Consider the following 18,711-nt stretch of genomic DNA (forward strand, 5'->3'; position numbering starts at 1 on the left):
TTTTGGTAATGTCTTTATCTGGTTTTGATATTAAAGTACTGTGGCCACACAGAATGAGTTAGAAAGTCTTTTCTGCTGTTTTCTGGGAGAGATCAGAGAATTGGTATCATTTCTTTCTACATGTTTGGTAAATTTAGCAGTGAAACCTTGTGAGTCTGATGCTTTCTTTTTTTTAAAAGGTCATTAATACTCAATTCAATTTATTTAACATATATTGGCCTAGTCAGATTATCTATCTTTCTTTGTGTGGGTTTTGGCTGTTTGTGTCCTCCAAGTAATTGGTCTATTTCATTTACATTATCAAATTTGTGGGCATTGAGTTTTACCTGGTATTATTTTTCTATTACCTTTTTGATGTTCATTGGATTACTAGTGGTTTCCCCTCTTTCATTTTGCTATTAGTATTTTATATCTTGTCTTTTTTTTCTTAGTTAACATGGGTAAAGGTTTATTAATTTGTTCATCTTTTCGAAGAACCAGCTTTTAGTTTCATTGGTTTTCCCTTTTGTTTTCCTAATTTCAATTCCACTGATTTTTGCTCTGATTTTTATTAATTATTATTTTTTTAAAGATTTTATTTATTCATTTGAGAGAGAGAGAGACAGCCAGCGAGAGAGGGAACACAAGCAGGGGGAGTGGGACAGGAAGAAGCAGACTCCTAGCGGAGGAGCCTGATGTGGGGCTTGATCCCAGAACTCCGGGATCACGCCCTGAGCCGAAGGCAGACACTTAATTACTGAGCCACTGATTTTTATTAATTATTTTCTTATGCCTGCTTTAGGCTTAAATTCTTCTTCCTCTAATTTTTTTTAAAGATTTTATTTATTTGAGAGAGAGAGTGAGCGAGAGAGAGAGAGAGCACGATATGGGAGAGGGGCAGAGGAAAGAGAGGAGCTGGCTGTCTGCTGAGCAGGGAGCACAAGGCAAGCTCAATCCCAGGGCCCCGGGATCATGAAACTGAGCTGAAGGCAGACACTTTACCAACTGAGCCACCCAGGTGCCCCTCCTCTAATTTCTTAAGGTAGAAGCTTAGGTTATTGATTTTAGACCTTTTTCTCTTTCCTCTTTTCTTTTCTCTTTCTTTCTTTTTTTTCTTTTTTTTTTTTTTTTTTTTGGTTTACACATTTGAGAGAGATTGGGGGGAGTAGAGTGAGAAGAACAGAGGGAGAGGGACAAGCAGACTCTCAACCAACTGAGCCACCCAGGCTCCCCTTTTTTCTCTTTTCTAATACATGCAATTTAATGCTATAAATTTCTGTCCAAACAGTGCTTTTCTTCTATTATAATTTTTCCAGATTTTAGACAGACTTATGATTAGAACTAGTCTCAGCTGCACAGTCTATTGCCGTGAAACAGAATCTCTGATAAATTCACCTATAGTCACAAATTAGCTATTTCTTTTTTTTTTTATGATATGTTAGTCACCACACAGTACATCATTAGCTTTTGATGTAGTGTTCCGTAGTTCATTGTTTGCATATAACACCCAGTGCTCCATGCAATACATGCCCTCCTTAATACATTGCACTGGGCTAGTCCATCCCCCCACACTCCTCCCCTCTAAAACCCTCAGTTTGTTTCCTGGAGTCCATAGTCTCTCATGGCTCATCTCTCCCTCTGTTTCCCCCCTTCATTCTTCCCGTCCTTCTCCTACCGATCTTCCTATTTCTTATGTTCCATAAATGAGTGAAACCATATGATAATTGTCTTTCTCGGCTTGACTTATTTCACCTGGCATAATCTCTTCTAGTTCTATCCATGTTGATATAAATGGTGGGTAATCATTCTTTCTGATGGCTGAGTAATATTCCATTGTATATATGGACGACATCTTCTTTATGCATTCATCTGTTGAAGGTCATCTTGGCTCCTTCCGCAGTTTGGCTATTGTGAACATTGCTGCTATGAACATTGGGGTGCATATGGCCCTTCTCTTCGCTACATCTGTATCTTTGGGGTAAATACCCAGTAGTGCAATTGTTGGGTCATAGGGTAGCTCTATTTTTAACTTTTTAAGGGACCTCCACACTGTTTTCCAAAGTGGCTGCACCAGCTTGCATTTGTACTAACAGTATAAGAGGGTTCCCCTTTCTCCACATCCTCTCCAACATTTGTTGTTTCTTGCCTTGTCAATTTTTGCCATTCTAACAGGTGTAAGATGGTATCTCAATGTGGTTTTGATTTGAATTTCCCTGATGGCTAATGATTTTGAACATTCTTTCATGTCTGTTAGCCATTTGTATGTCTTCATTGGAAAAGTGTCTGTTCATATCTTCTGCCCATTTTTTAATTTGATTATTTGTTTCTTGGGTGTTGAGTTTGAAAAGTTCTTTATAGATCTTGGATACCAGCCCTTTATCTGTAGTGTCATTTGCAAATATCTTCTCCCATTCTGTGGGTTGCCTCTTTGTTTTGTTGACTGTTTCCTTTGCTGTGCAGAAGCTTTTTATCTTGATGAAGTCCCAAAAGTTCATTTTTGCTTTTGTTTTCCTTGCCTTTGGAGACATGTCATGAAAGAATTTGCTGTGGCCGATGTTGAAGAGGTTACTGCCTATGTTCTCCTCTATGATTTTGATGGATTCCTGTCTCACATCAAGGTCTTTCATCCATTTAGAGTTTATCTTTGTGTATGGTGTGAGAGAATGGTCGAGTTTCATTCTTCTGTATATAACTGTCCAATTTCCCAGCACCATTTATTGAAGAGATGGTCTTTTTTCTATTGGATGTTTTTTCCTGCTTTGTCAAAGATTAGTTGCCCAAAGAGCCGAGGGTCCATTTCTGGGTTCTCTATTCTGTTCCATTGGTCTATGTGTCTGTTTTTGTGCCAGTACCATGCTGTCTTGGTGATCACAGCTTTGTAATATAGCTTGAAATCAGGCAATGTGATGCCCCCAGCTTTGCTGGAACAAACAGTCCTAAAATTTGTGTGGAACCAGGAAAGACCCCAAATTGCCGAGGAAATGTTGAAAAAGAAAAACAAATGAGCTATTTCTAAAAGTATCTTTCTTTCTCCCTGATGTAGTACCTTCAAAATATTTTCCCCTATATAATTCTCACAAATATATAATTAGCAGTAATTTTTGGTGTGCAAGCCTTCTTTTCCTGGGTTTGATGTTGCATTTTGCCACCTGGAAATATGCCGGGATCTACCATGGGCAATGAGAGATATTTAGAAGGAGCATGAAAAAATTGTTATCCCCTTGCAAGCAAACTTCTTTAGAAGAGACACAATATGTGAGTCTAAGCATGTTAGGACTAGCCTTCTCAAACATGGAGGTGGAGCTTGTGTTGACAGTGTAGGCAGAGTGGGGGTTTAGGATATCTGGTTGCCAGAGTTATCTGAATTTTCCTACACTTTTTCAATCAATGTCCTAAACTTTACACAGAGACTGGTGAGGTAAGTTAATTAAAAAGCACACAGGATTAGATTCTGCATCCAATTTTCAACTATGTGGACTCTGTGGCTATAAAAGAATTTCTTACAGTGTGATCATAGAAACTAGTTAACAATTATCTCAGGAAATAAATTTAAAACATTGTGCCTGTTTTGGTAAGCAGTATTTTTAAAATTATTGTTCAATTCCCTTTATTTTCTTTTTCATCTTTATTGAAGTATAACTGACAAAATTATAGTATTTTTAAAGTGTGTGTCTTGGTGATTTGATATATATATATATTGTGAAAGGATCCCCCCATCTAGTTAATTACCACCACATCCATCACTTCACATATTTATCTAATTTTCTGTACCTTCTGTATGTTATTATAATTTATTACTTGACTCTGAGCTATTAGAAGTGTGTTTTTAATTTTTATATGTATGGTGCTTTTCTAATTTTTTTTTTGTTCTTAATATCAGTGTTTTACTGTCAGAAACTATGCCTGTCTATGGATGGTACACTCCTAATTCTTTTCATCTTTAGATGTCTTTATTACATCCTCATTTTTGGGAAAAAAAGGCTTTGTTTTATCTATACTTCTGGATTGATAGTTACTTGTTTTTTTTATTACTTTAAGGTATTATTTCACTATCTTTTGGCTTCAGTTGTTGTTTTTGAGAAGTCAGACATCAATCTAATTATTGTTCCTATACATACCAACTTTCTTTTTTCTTTCTGGCTGCTTTTAAGATCATCTCTTTGTCTTTGATGTTTTGTAGTTTTACTATGATATGTCTTAGTGTAGTTTTTTTTTTTTTTTAAATCTTATTTGGTACTGTTGCTATTCCTCAATCTGAAAATTCAAGTTTTCATCAATTCTGAAAGTTTTCCAGTCTTTTAACTATTGCTTCTCACTCTTTTTGTCCATTATTTCCTGTGGAATTGTTTTATACTCATGTTAGCCTTCTCATTCAAAGCTCATTGTCTCTTAACTTCTCTTTTATATTTTTTATCCCTTTGACTTCCTGTGCATCTTTCTGGGTAATTTCTTTAGCTTTGTCTTTTATTTCATTTTTTTTGGCCTTATTATTCTATTTAACTTTTCTCTTAAGGTTAATTTAAATGGTAACATTTTTAATTTCGAGAAGTTCTACTTGTTTTTTTTTTTTTAGATTTGTCTCATTCTTTCGGTTTTAAAAATATCCTGTATTATATCTTTAAAGATAGAAAACATAATTTTGTCATATTTTGTACCTGACAATTTTAATGTCTGAAGTCTTTTTGGGTCTGATTCCAGTGTCTGTTGTTCTTGCTTCTTCTCGCTCATGGTGCCTTGTTTTCTATTGTTACTTATTAGGAGAGATTCTTTCAGTCCTGAATTGAAGACTTTTCCTTCAATACAGGAATGTGGTTTTACCAGGTATCTTTGGGCACCAGCAACCCATGAACGCTTTAAAATAAATTATAAGCAAACAATGAATCATGGAACACTACATCAGAAACTAGTGAGGTACTGTATAGTGACTAACATAGCATAATAAAAAAATAAAATAAATTGTGAGACTGAGGGGTTTCTTTTTTCAGCCATACTACTAATGTGAATTTAGGTTACATACTTACATGAAAGTCAATGTGTGGCATGTGTTTTCAGAAAATATTGTTTGCCTTCCATCTATATGTCTTTTGCCAAGATTAAGAAATGCAGTTTTCTCTGCTGTCACCTTTTATGAGATTTTTTTTGTTTGATATTTTAAATTTTTTTTCTAGTTTATCATCTTATGGTAGTGGAGGCCTTGGAGATCTCCAGCTTTATATGCAGGGATCTTCTGTCTGACTCCCTGCATTGAGAAACTCTGGAATTTTTCTTTTGTCCTTCTACTCAGCAGTATCATAAAACCAGTGCTCAAGCCTCTAGGTGTTGGTGGATATTCCCAGGACTTCTGGCTTCAGTGCTTGTTTTTCTCTCTGGATTCTTTAATTTCCCCCTTTGATTTCTCTTATTTTCTTACCAACTCAGCAAAGCATTTTTCGAATATTTTTATATTTTATTCAGAGTTTAATTTTTTTATTCAGGTCAAGTAATGTTCAGGGTATTTAATTTGTTATCTGACTAGAAATGGAGTTCAGGCATTTTCTTTCATTATCTGGTGTCCTAGCTCATGACTTTCTTTTTATTTGACTCTGTCAATGCATATGTTTACTTGGAATGCATACTCTTTCATCTTTAGGAGAAAGGACTATCTTTACTAGCTTTATGACTATGTACCAGTCACTTATGCTTTTATACCTCATTCTAAAAATGATGATGATAATGATACGTACTTCTTAGTATTATTTGCAAGAGTTAAATGAGATAATGTACATGAAGCACTCAGACTGCGGTATGGCATCTGGTAAGTACCCAAGTTAGCTGTCCCCTTCCTCCCTGTTGCATGAAAGAGGATGGCTCTACAAAGGTTTAACAGCAAAAATAAAACAGAGGTAATGGCTTTTTCAACAATGTACTTCTCACTTCTGTCACAGAAGTTAGTCACAATTCTTGGCTACAGGGATAATTAAAATCATTCAGGGGAAACAAGAGACTTGTCATAAGGCAATTTATTTTAGTTGTCAGACAGAGTTAACTGGTTGATGAATTAGTTTGTGGTTTTTGGAAGTTGGGACTGAAACTCAACTCAGCAGAAAAGGCAGTGGCCCATTTGTGAATATCTTATTTGTTCCAAAAGAGATCTATAAAGGATAGTAGAAGGTTCTTCTGCTTAAGATATGTCTGAGAGTTCATAAATTGGGAACTCAGGAGAGAAAGGCTCATATTTGTTCATTTCTGGTTGATTTCCTGTACCTATGTGCATGCTTTGCACATTATAAGCATTTAATAAATATTTGGTGAATTAAGAAGAGAGACTTGGTGGTGTCAGGATAATATTAAAGAATTTTTATTCCAAATTTATTCCAAAGCCCATTTAGAATCTTTGGGATTGTGATGGGGCTTTGTTTCTTATAACTAGGCCTTGACCTTTGATAGTTGAAGATTTGGGTAATGCAACAGATATATTGCACCTAATCCCTAGGCCCCTTTTATTTTCTGATAACATTTATTTTACTTAAGTTTTTCTTTTTTCTTTTCCTTTCACTTAACTTTGACAAGAATATTTTTCAGCTTTTTGCTCATCTTTATTTTATGTTCACCATATCTAGTTTTGTGTTTGAAAGATTCATGATCACATGCTAGAAGTGTAAATAATTCCTCCATACTTTTTTTTTCAAGATTATTTATTTATTTATTTGAGAGAGAGACTGAGAAAGCAGGAGCAGGGGTGGGGAGGGACAGAGGGAGAAGCAGACTCCCCACGGAACTGGGAGGCCCTCACGGGGCTCAATCCCAGGACCCTGAGGTTATGCCTTGAGATCATGACCTTAGCCAAAGGCAGATGCTTAATGGATTGAGCCACCCACGTGCCCCTCCTTCACATTCTTGATTTAAGAATATAACAACTGTTAATTCCATTCCTTACATTTCATGAATCCATTAGAAATAAATGTTCCACACCTATGGGCTTTCAGCTGCACTGATTCTCTGTGGTTTGCATTATTTAGTTTTTTCTTAATCCTTCCATACTTACGGGAGCATTTTGAAATTGTGATGACCCACGATTCAATGGTTTTTGTTGGCTATTGCTGCTAATTTGGATTGTTTTTTTCATTGTTGTTGTTGTTGTTGTTTTCTGAGTTCAACTGATAATTGTGGTAAATATTTTGATGGAGTTACCAGAAGAGTTTAAAATTTAATCCTGTCAGTAAAATAAATAGCCACATCAAAAGCATACCCTCTAATCACCTTGTGCACACAGACAGCTTGGAGATGTGTAAGGTTCTGCCTAGCTGTTAGGATGCCCTGGGCTTAGTGCCCCCTTTAATATCCCAGTAAACCAGAGTTGTCATTTATTAATGTTATTCTTTACCTGGAAGGTTTTTCTTTTGTTTTGTTTCATTTGTTTATTTTTGTCTACTGAGTTAATTTTTGAAATGCATTTTATAACAATACCCCACTAATGTTGAAAAAAGATTTTACTCAACAATAGGCAAACTATGGAAAGAGCCCAAATGTTCATCAACTAATGAATAAAGAAGATGTGGTGTGTGTGTGTGTGTGTATATATATATATATATATATATATATATATATATATATATATATACATAATGGAATATTACTCAGCCATCAGAAAGAATGAAATCTTGCCATTTGCAACAACATGGATGGTGCTAGAGTATATTATGCTAGGTGAAGTAAGTCAGAGAAAGACAAATACCATATGAGCTCACTCATATGTGAAATTTAAGAAACAAAACAGATGAACATGTGAGAAGGAAAAAAAACAGGAGAGAGGGAAGCAAACCATAAGAGACTCTTAACTATAGAGAACAAATGGAGGGTTGATAGAAGGAGGTGCATGGGGGATGGGCTAAATGAGTGATGGGTATTAGAGACGACACTTGTTATGATGAGCACCGTGTGTTACATGTAAGTGATGAACCACTGGATTGTCCTGAAACCAATATTACATTATATGTTAGCTAACTAGAATTTAAATACAATATTACATTATATGTTAGCTAACTAGAATTTAAATACACAATAAAATAAAAATACACAATAAAATAAAAATACACAATTTACTTAAGGAGAATCTTTATAATCCCTAAAAGAAACTATAGACTGTCATGTGATTACCTAAAAAATCCATTCTTGAATGCAATAGAATGGTAATTTTCACAAGGTTAATGTTATTATTTTTTTATACATGGTACAACTTTGCTGACTCCAGTGTTTCTAACATTGGATTGTGGTGAAAGAATAAGAAGATGAGAGTCCCTTAGCAGGATGATTCACCAGCATTTGAAAAGCAGTAATAAGTTACATTATTTATCTTCTGAAAGTCAATAATCTAAACTACCCATATCTATTTTAAAAAGTTTTTAAAAAGAAAAATAACATAACTCAATTTATCCAAATATATCAACTCATTTCATTTTTCTGCATTCTTTTCTAGCTCCTATATACACACATACACATTTTTATATAGTTGAAATCATAACATATAAGCAGTTTGAATCATGCTTTCTTAATGTCATGCTGTGCATATTTTCCCATAATATTATCTACCCCTTATAATAATAATTTCAACAGCTTCTTAATTCTCTGTGTTTTTTTTTCTGCTTTTCAGTATTTTTTTCCACTTTTCAATTGTTGAATATTCAGATTTTTTTGGCAGTTTTTTCCCTATTATTTTCAATGATACCACAAATTATCTTATCAAATGCCTTGTTTCTTTTTTACAATTATTTCTTAAGAATAAATCCCCAGGAATGAGTTTATTAGGTCAAAACATAACGAATAATAATAGCTTATATGTCTTCGGTACTTGCCATGTGCCAGGTTGTGAGTGGGGCAGGCCTTTGACCTGAATTTAATCTTCACAATAACTCCTTTGATAGCTACATTAGTGTCTTTATTTTACAGACATGATAACTGTGGTAAAACAACTTAAATAAATGGGTATTGGAACCCTGCCGCTCTGAAAACTGGAGACTACAACTCAGAACCACCGTGTGAGTCTCACTTTCTGGAGTACCCGTTCTGGATGTATTTTACTTAATTGCTTTTCTAAAGAGTTATATTAATTTGTAATAGTTCTCCACCCTGTCTTGTCCATCCAAGCTATTGAGAGTACAGAATCTTCGAAGGTTATGCATTCCCCTCTCCCCTGCACCACCCTCCACTCAGTTTTATTAATTTAATAAAAGCAAAAGGTGATTAGAATAGAATTTTGGAGCTGGAAGGGAACTCCTGGAATATCATCTTTTTGATTAATAAATTGAGGTCCAGAGGAGTGAGGTAATTGTCCAAGACCAACCTGGGATCACTTGATTGCCTGGGCCAGTGCCTTTGTAGAATGTACTTTGCTGCCATCCAGCTGTTTGTGTCTTTCTTTGTTCTGTGTTCTCTTTCTTGTTCTCACTTGGTCCTTCCCCCCAGATACCAAATACAAATTTTGCAGAGTGAGCCCCAGAATTAAAAGTATAAAACTAAAATAAATCCAGTCTATAAGACTGAATCAGCCTTATTTCCAGTTAATTTTTATTGGGGAAAGGGCATGAGAAACAAAATCTAAAACAAAAATCCATGTTGTTTTAGAAGGGAAAGTGATTGATCTGACACTGGTATCACTGGTGAGATTACTAATTCTGAGGATATAGCTCCAAATTACTAATTTTTACGTATCTTTTAAGCAATTCCAGATTGAGAGGAGTATCAAATTTAACTGGTTTCCCACAATTCCTTGTTTTTGTTGGAGAAATGCCTTGTTCACAGTTAACAAGAGATTTACTAAGGCTTGTGGACTGTAAAGAAATATTTTTTTTTAAGTACATAAGTGAATTTTATGTGTCTTAGTGTTTATGCCAGCCAGTTTGAGGAGGAGGAGAAACGGAAAGGGTAATTAAGCACTTAATATGTGCCAGATTTGTGTTTAACATACCTCTGATTCCTCAAACCAAGTATATTATCATTCCCATTTTACAGATGAGAAAACTGAGGCTCAGAGAAGTTGACTGACTTACTCAAGTTCACAACAGATAATTAAGAGGTGAGATAGTATCTATGTGATTCCACTATGGTTTGTTTCTCAGTGAAGTTCATTGGTATTTTTCCTTAATTTCCCAGTACCAAAATTGGGTTAGTCAATTAAAAATATCATTTTTAATAGGTAGAAAAAATATTTATCCTTTTCTGGCTTTAGAAAAGGTGATTTCCGAATAATGACTAAGAGTTATTCTGAGACAATTCCCCTATGAGGGTGTAAGTGATCAGCCTCCACCAACAGATTTCAAAAGTAGAGATAACAGAAAGAAGACTCTCTTTACTAAATTTACTTCAGGGTCGATGACAATATCCTGATGGGCTTTCTTTAGAACTTATCCTGATTGTGTGTGTGTGTGTGTGTGTGTGTGTGTGTGTGTGCACTCGCGTGCGTGCATGTTTAAAGGCTTGTCTCTATTAATTTTTGCACCTGGTCTTTTTGTGTGTTTTCATTTCAAAATTGCCTCAATTCTATTTTCCCGTGTCATGTTGCTTTCACCAAAGCTTACGTTTCCTGTTTTCCAAAGGATACATTTGCACCAAATTTGGCAAATACTTCGTCTCTCCTCCATGCAGCTTTTCTTACTTTCTTCTTGGTAGGTTCTTCCTTTATGTCTTCACGATTGCATAATTTCTGCCCCTCCTCTCTTTATGATTTTTCTGTTAGCTTCTGGTCTGTGAAATTGTTTTTCTTCAAAGTTCATCCTCATGAATATTTCTTGGATTAATCCTATTTTACTTTTAAACTCCTGCCACACCTTGGATGTTTTCTTTCCTGACCCCTTGGCTTGCATAATGCCTCTCTGTCTATTCTTCTTGCATCTCATTTAATAGACTTGTGGATCCTGTGTTGTCCACATGGTTCACATTTTTTAAACCAGAAACATCTGCATGGGGAGGAGATGCTAATAATAAATAATTAAGCTTAGCACTTTCCATGTCTTAGACCTCTTTACCAATGTTATTTAGTTATTTTCACACAACAATAGAGCTAGTAGGTAATATTTTTTTCCCCACTGAAGAAACAAAGGAGGCTAATGACTTGAAGAAATTGATGTAAATTGAGATCCAACCCTGGAATTTATGCAGTAATTAGCTGATATTATGATTCCCAGCTTTGACCTGAAAAAATTAACTTTTACTGTATGCTTGTACTCTATAGGACATTAATCAGAGGTGATTATGTAGATGTAGATTTTGTGATTCAGGAAACCTGATTGTTTGATATCTTAATCATTTCAAATTTGTGGCTGTTTTGACTGTCAGCACTGAAGCATTTCTTTGTGGTGTCTGTATAAATTTACAGAAGAACCAATACCAAGAGTCTCTGCTTTACCTTCTTCAGAAAGTAGGAGATTGAAAAGGATCTGACCATATTGTCTTTATATGGATATGACTAATTGCAAATGAGACCCATAATTTGGAAACTGTTTTTAAGCAGTTAGTTATACTATTGTATTTTCCAAATTCATGATTCATCCTATTACTCTCCTGCTTGAAAAAACAACAACATTCTGGCTTATTCCTATTCCTTGATGAATTAAGGAAGTACTGCTGGAACCATACCTGGCTGCCTCTGCATTACATATTAAACCCCTTTCTCCTCCCCAATCTCCCTTTCTTATCCGCTGTGAAGTTTACTCCTCAGGCCATTCCAGGTTCTAGCACTAAGCCTGGAACAGGTTAGGAACTCAGGCTCTTTACCTCTGTTGAATAGATGAACTACACTATCCCTTCTAGTCTCCTTTGAATTTTCCTGGTTTGCAGGAGTTTCCCTGAAGTGAGTCATTAGCATGCATTTCTTCTGTGCCCTAGTAGACCTTAACTTCCTCTGCCAAAAATTATGTGTTGCCATAGTGTTTAAGGCATTATACATAATAGATGCTCTGTAAGTTTATGTGGGGTTTGGCATATGTGAAAATAATAAATCTGTGTTAAATATATTCTACTAGACTAGATTGACATGACTTATTTAACCCAAGCAAATGTAGTTTTACCTTAGGTGTTTGGATGTATCTGTGTATATAATTCATATATAGCCTTTATATAGAATATAATACAATATCTCTTCTCCAGTCTTGTTTTTGAAAAACCATGTGGCAGGAGATTTATGAATGAGAAATATGAGAACTCAGCAAAAATAGTCTTCAGAGGACTAAGAACTCTTTTATAAACATCTTTATGAAATTCTTTATTTTGTATATCTTAATATTGAGGCCCCGCCTCACAAGAAACTTTTCAAATTCTTTTCATCCTAAAGATTTAAGATACTCATAAACTGGTTATGCTTTTTTTTTTTTTTGCAAATAATATGGGTATGAAGAGGATGTTTATTTTTCTATAGCTAGTCTTTCATTTAACCTTTCAACACCTTTCAGGTTGTATGCTCTGTGTCCAGGTTTCACCATGGTCCCAGATGTTAAAATAATTTGGATACTTTGAATGGAAACACAAAAACAAAAATAAAAATAAAAAACTACAGATAGCTTTAATTTAATATGCACTGCAAAAATGAGCAGACGTTTTACAATTCTCCTAGGCCTTAGCTCTGTCCATGCCAAAGCATAGTTTTTCAGCTCCCGTCCTACATATTTTAGCTTGATTTTTCCTAACAAATTAAGCATGCAGTTCTAAACACTGGTTTTCCTTTTATAGTTTCCTTTATGTACTTCAGGGCAGCGTGGCAAACATTTCTCCTCCTGCTCTGCAAACATTTTTACTTTTTTAAACTTCTCAACACCATCCTTTTTTTCCCCTGGAATACCTTTAAATCAGCTATTCATCATTTACTCTCTTTGAAGTTCTGGATGTAGATTTTAGCACCTATTAGAACCTCCTCATCACCTCATCACCTCCCCTAAATTCACATGCTTAAAGCACCAGCAAACAAATAGATTTTGATGAAGATTCCCTGAAGGAGCAGAGGAGACACTTTATATTGTTTGTTCTACAGCCAATACCTTCAGAATCCCTATCAGATATCTCTTTTCTTTAAAATTTCTCCTTAGGCTTGCTACCATCAAAGATTTTCTTCTTTTATTTTTTTCTTCATATACCTCAGCTTCCTTGGCTCCTTTCTTCACCAGATTTTCCATGAGAATTCTTAATTCTTTACCACTTTATTATGCAAAGATATTGAGGTCAGTTCTGTGTCCTATCTGCAAATTTATATCTCTAAATCCACAGGGCTCAAAAAAATAAAAACCCTTAATAGTAGGATCAGTGTTGCTCAGGAGGCATGATCTTCTTTTATTACTTGAGCAGTTTCATTCCAAACTCTAATCATATAAAATATTTATTTCAATTAAGTTCTGTGCTTTCCCCAAAAGAAGCTGTCTTATTAGATTAGAGAAGGAGCACCTGTATTGTTTATATGTCTATATTGTTGTTACATCTGACTCTCTAGTAGGAGTGGCTTAAGATTAACATATTTTAGAATAAATTCATTGGAAAAGTAAAGATACACAGAAGTATGCTACACCAGAATTTTGTCCAACGTACTAGCTGCTGTGGAAGAATTCCTATTGGAAGTAAAAGAAGACAACATGTGTTAAGTGCAGTGTCTGGTTATTCTTATTATTATTTCTTATTTTTGTTCATTGTTCTATTGTAAATTTTGTTACATAACAAACTAAAATGATATGCAAGAATCTTTTAAAAACAAACACATTAGAACTCTAACGTCCAAATGAGTTTTAATCCCTTTAAAGTATTTATTAGAGGTCAGACGCATACTACAACAATGTTGTTATCAAGCTAAACATTTTTGTCCAGGGAAATTAGTTTCAGGCAGTTATTTTAAGGTCTCATCAGAAGAAAATCAGTTTCACTGTAATGTAATTAAAATTGGTTTTTCTATCCCAAATGTAATTAGGTAAGTTAGTCACAAACTTTCTTTACTAACTTGGCTCCAGACTGCTTTAGATTGACCACCAGCGAGTGTGTGTTTACAGGCTCAGAAGGCAGTGCCCAAGGAGAACCAATGGTGGCAGATTTGGAATAAATATGCCATTTCCTCAATACTTGTGTATTAAGCAATACACTTGGGCAAGTCATTTCCTCTGGGCCTGTTTCCTTCTTTAGTATATTGAGGGGGATACTGTCCAACTCTATCATTCAGTGATCACAGTAGAAAATCAGTAGCATATAAAAGCAACAACCTGAGGCAACCTGAGGTGCAGCTTCAAGACAGGGAGAAGAGAGAATGAATGTTTATCAGAAGTGTGCTTTTTTTTTTTTTTAATGCTGTAATTTAAATTTTAACTTTCTGGATTTGGAAAAATAGTTCTTGCAACTGACACTTTATTAGGAGGGATACATCTAAAGTGTAGAGTAAGAATAGGTATTGTATTATTTAGAAGACTATCAGAAAGGGATGAATTATCTGGTGAATAAATGGTTAATTGTGAATTTGAATGAAAATGAAGTTGAACCCAGGAATCCAGTGTTATCCCTTTTTGTTATATTGCCTTTCAGTGATCAGAACCCAAAGTTGGATGTATGATTTAATTGGCAACCAAAGCAGCTGAGATGCCCTCCTTCTCAGAAGGATGTAGCCATGAAGATTAGGAGCTGGCTTTCAGAATACCAGTTAAGCAGCCGCCAGAGCTAAAGCCACAGTGTTCCAGAGAAACCTTCTCAGAAGGGTAGAGCAGTGGGAAAAAATATAGGCTTTCCAAGTATACATCCTAGCCCTGCTACTTACAGTTTAGTGACCCTAGGGAAGTAATCTCACTTCTTTCAACCTCAGCTTCCATATTTGTATGATGGGAATAATTCTACCTACTTTGCAGTGTTGTTGTCATGAGAAAGTGTATGCAAAACATAGATGCTGAATTAATGGGATTTTGTTTATATACCTGGTATTCTTTGAGACTCATGAAAATATAATTCTAATCAGTATGCCCCCACTAGTGGTCAAGGGCAGGTAAAACATAATCCTTTTAGCTACATCCCAGCCCAGTTAAATGGAAAGCATTTAGGAACTTCACCCAAATGAGGTTTTTACCCTCCCACAGGAGGACTATACAGAACCAGATACTTTTTTCTCCCTACATTCACAAAAGTGTTGGTATTACTAGGTCTTGGTCTTAAAAAAAAAAAAGTTTATGTACTTTTTAGCTAAAATAACTTAGATCTTAGGCATGTTGGAATAATTTAATAGTATATAATATTATTTATAATTTAATGACATTTAATAGCAAATGTTTAAAAGTTATGATATTTCTGTTCTATAATTATATTCTTTCATTTTTTGCAATTTTAACCATTTTTATTATTTTCTTTTTTGGTTAAAGTGTAGTTGACGTACAGTATTATATTAGCTTCTGGTGTACAACATAGTGATTCAACAATTACATACATTATGCAATGCTCACCATATAAGCGTAGTTATCATCTGTCACCATACAAAGTTATTACAATATTATTGACTATATTCCGTATGTTGAACTTTCATCCCTGTGACTTATTTTATAACAGGAAGTTTGTAACTCTTAATCCTCTTCACCTATTTTACCTTTCAACCCACCTCCCTCCCCTCTGGAAAGCACCATTTTGTTTTCTGTATTTATGAGTCTGTTTCTGTTTTCTGTTTGTCCATTTGTTTTGTGTTTTAGATTCCCCATATAAGCGAAATCATATGGTGTTTGTCTTTCTCTGTTTGACTTATTTTTCTTAGCATAATACCCTCTAGGTCCATTCATGTTGTTGCAAACGGCAAGATTTCATTATTTTTTGTGGCTCAATAATATTTTATTGTGTATGTATGCCACATCCTTTTATCCATTTATCTACCGATAGACACTTGGATTGCTTGCATATCTTGGCTATTGTAAATAATGTCTCAATAAACATAAGGTACATATATCTTTTCAAATTAGTGTTTTCATTTCCTTTGGGTTAATACCTAGAAGTGGAATTACTAGATCATATGATATATCCAATTTTAATTTTTTTTTGTTTTAATTACTAAAGATGTGATTGACTGATTTTTAGTTTCAGGTTTTATTTAAATTCCACTTAGTTAACATACAGTGTAATATTAGTTTCAGGTGTAGAATTTCGTGATTTATCATTTACATACAATACCCAGTGCTCATCACAACCAGTGCCCTCCTTAATACCCATCACCCATTTAACCCATCCCCCTGCCCACCTCTCCTCTGGTAACTAGGAGTTTGTTCTCTACAGTTAGGAGTCTGTTTCTTAGTTTATCTCTCTGTCTCTTTTTTCTTTGCTTGTTTGATTTGTTTCTTAAGTTCCACATCTGAGTGAAATCATATGGTATTTTTCTTTCTCTAACTTATTTCACTTAGCATCACACTCTAGCTCTATCGATGTCATTGCAAATGGCAAGATTTCATTATTTCTTATGGTTGAATAATATTCCATTCTATGTTTGTATACCACATCTTCTTTATCCATTAATCAATCAGTGGACATTTGGGCTGCTACCATAGCTTTGCTATTGTAAATAATGCTTCTATTAACATGGGGGTGCATGTATCACTAATTGTATTCTTTGGGGTAAATACCCAGTAGTATGATTGCTGGATCATAGAGTAGTTCTGTCTTTAACTTTTTGAGGAACATCCATACTGTTTTCCACAGTGGCTGCACTAGTGGCTGCATTCTCACCAAAAGTGCAAGAGGGTTCCTTTTTCTTCACATCCTCACCAACACTTGTTCTTGTGTTGTGAATTTTTGCCTTTCTGATAGGTGTGAGGTGATATTTCATTGTAGTTTTGATTTGCATTTCTCCAATGATAAGTGATGTTGCACATCTTTTCAGGTGTCTGTTGGCCATCTGCATGTCTTCTTTGGAGAAATGTCTGTTTATGGCTTTTGCCTGTTATTTAATTGGATTGTTTGTTTTTTTAGGTGTTGAGTTGTATATGTTCTTTATATATTTTGGATACTAACCCTTTATTGGATATGTCATTTGCAAATATCTTCTCCCATTCTGTAGGTTGCCTTTTAGTTTTGTTGATTGTTTCCTTCATTGTGCAGAAGCTTCTTATTTTCTTGTAGTCCCAGTAGTTTATTTTTGTTTGGTTTTCCTTACCTTAGGGGACATATCCAGAAAAATGTTGCTATGGCCAATGTCAGAGAAGTGAGAGCCTGTGCTCTTTTCTAGGAATTTCATGATTTCAGGTCTCACATTTAGGTCTTTAATTAATTGTGAATTTATTTTGTGCATGCTGTAAGATAAGACAGTGGTCCAGTTTTATTCTTTGGTAGGTTGTGTTCAGTTTTCCTAACACTGTTGTTGAACAGACTGTCTTTTCCCCCATTGAATATTCTTTCCTACTTTGTCAAAGATTAATTGACCATCTAATTGTGGGTTCATTTCTGGGTTTTCTATTCTGTTCCATTGATCTGTGTGTCTATTTTTTTTTTTTTTGCCAGTACCATACAGTTTTGATTACTATAGCTTTGTAATATAACTTGAAGTCTGGAATTTTGATACCTCCAGCTTTCCTTTTCTTTTTCAAGATTGCTTTGGCTATTCAGAGTCTTTTGTGGTTCCGTAAAAATTTTAAGATTGTATGTTCTACTCCTGTGAAAAATGCTGTTGGTATTTTGATAGGGATTGCATTAAATGTGTAGATTGCTTTGGGTACTACAGACGTTTTAACAATATTTGTTCTTCCAATCCATGAGCTTGGAATGTTTCCATTTCTTTGTTTCATCTTTAATTTCTTTCATCAGTGTTTTATAGTTTTTAGAGTAAGGTCTTTCATCTCTTTGGTTAGGTTTATTCCTAGGTATCTTGTTGTTTTTGGTGCAGTTGTAAATGGAACTAATTCCTTCATTTCTGTTTCTGCTGCTTCGTTATTGGTGTATAGAAATGCAACACATTTCTGTAGATTGATTATGTATCCTACAACTTTACTGAATTCATTTATCAGTTCTAGCAGTTTTTTGGGGGGGCTTTTCTCGTGTCATCTCGTATCGTGTCATCTGCAAATAGTGAAAGTTTCACTTTTTCCTTACTGATTTGAATGCCTTTTATTTCTTTTTGTTCTCTGATTGCTATGGCTAGAAATTCCAGTACTATGTTTTTTTTTGTTTGTTTGTTTGTTTGTTTTAAAGATTTTATTTATTTATTTGACAGAGATAGAGACAGCCAGCAAGAGAGGGAACATAAGCAGGGGGAGTGGGAGAGGGAGAAGCAGGCTCATAGCAGAGGAGCCTGACGTGGAGCTCGATCCCACAACGCCGGAATCACGCCCTGAGCCGAAGGCAGGTGCTTAACCGCTGTGCCACCCAGGCGCCCCATTCCAGTACTATGTTGAATCAAAGTGCTGAGAGTGGACATCCCTGTCTTATTCCTGACCTTAGGGGAAAGGCTCTGAGTTTTTCCTTATTTATGATGATGTTAGCCCTGGCTTTTTTTATATATGGCCTTTATTATGCTGAACTATGTTCCCTCTAAACCTACTTTGTTGAAGATTTTTATCATGAATGGATGTTGTACTTTGTCAAATGTTTTTTCTGCATCTGTTGAAATGATCGTGTGGTTCTTATCCTTTCTTTTATTGATAGGATGTATCACATTGATTGATTTGTGAATATTGATCCACCCCTGCATCCCAGAAATAAATCCTTCTTGATCATGGTGAATGAATTTTGTAATGTATTGTTGGATTTGGTTTGCTAATATTTTATTGAGGATTTTTGCCT

This window comes from Ursus americanus, chromosome 6 (genome assembly GCF_024610735.1).
Source record: "Ursus americanus isolate L20-20 chromosome 6, mUrsAme1.1.p, whole genome shotgun sequence".
In the NCBI taxonomy this organism is placed as follows: Eukaryota; Metazoa; Chordata; class Mammalia; order Carnivora; family Ursidae; genus Ursus; species Ursus americanus.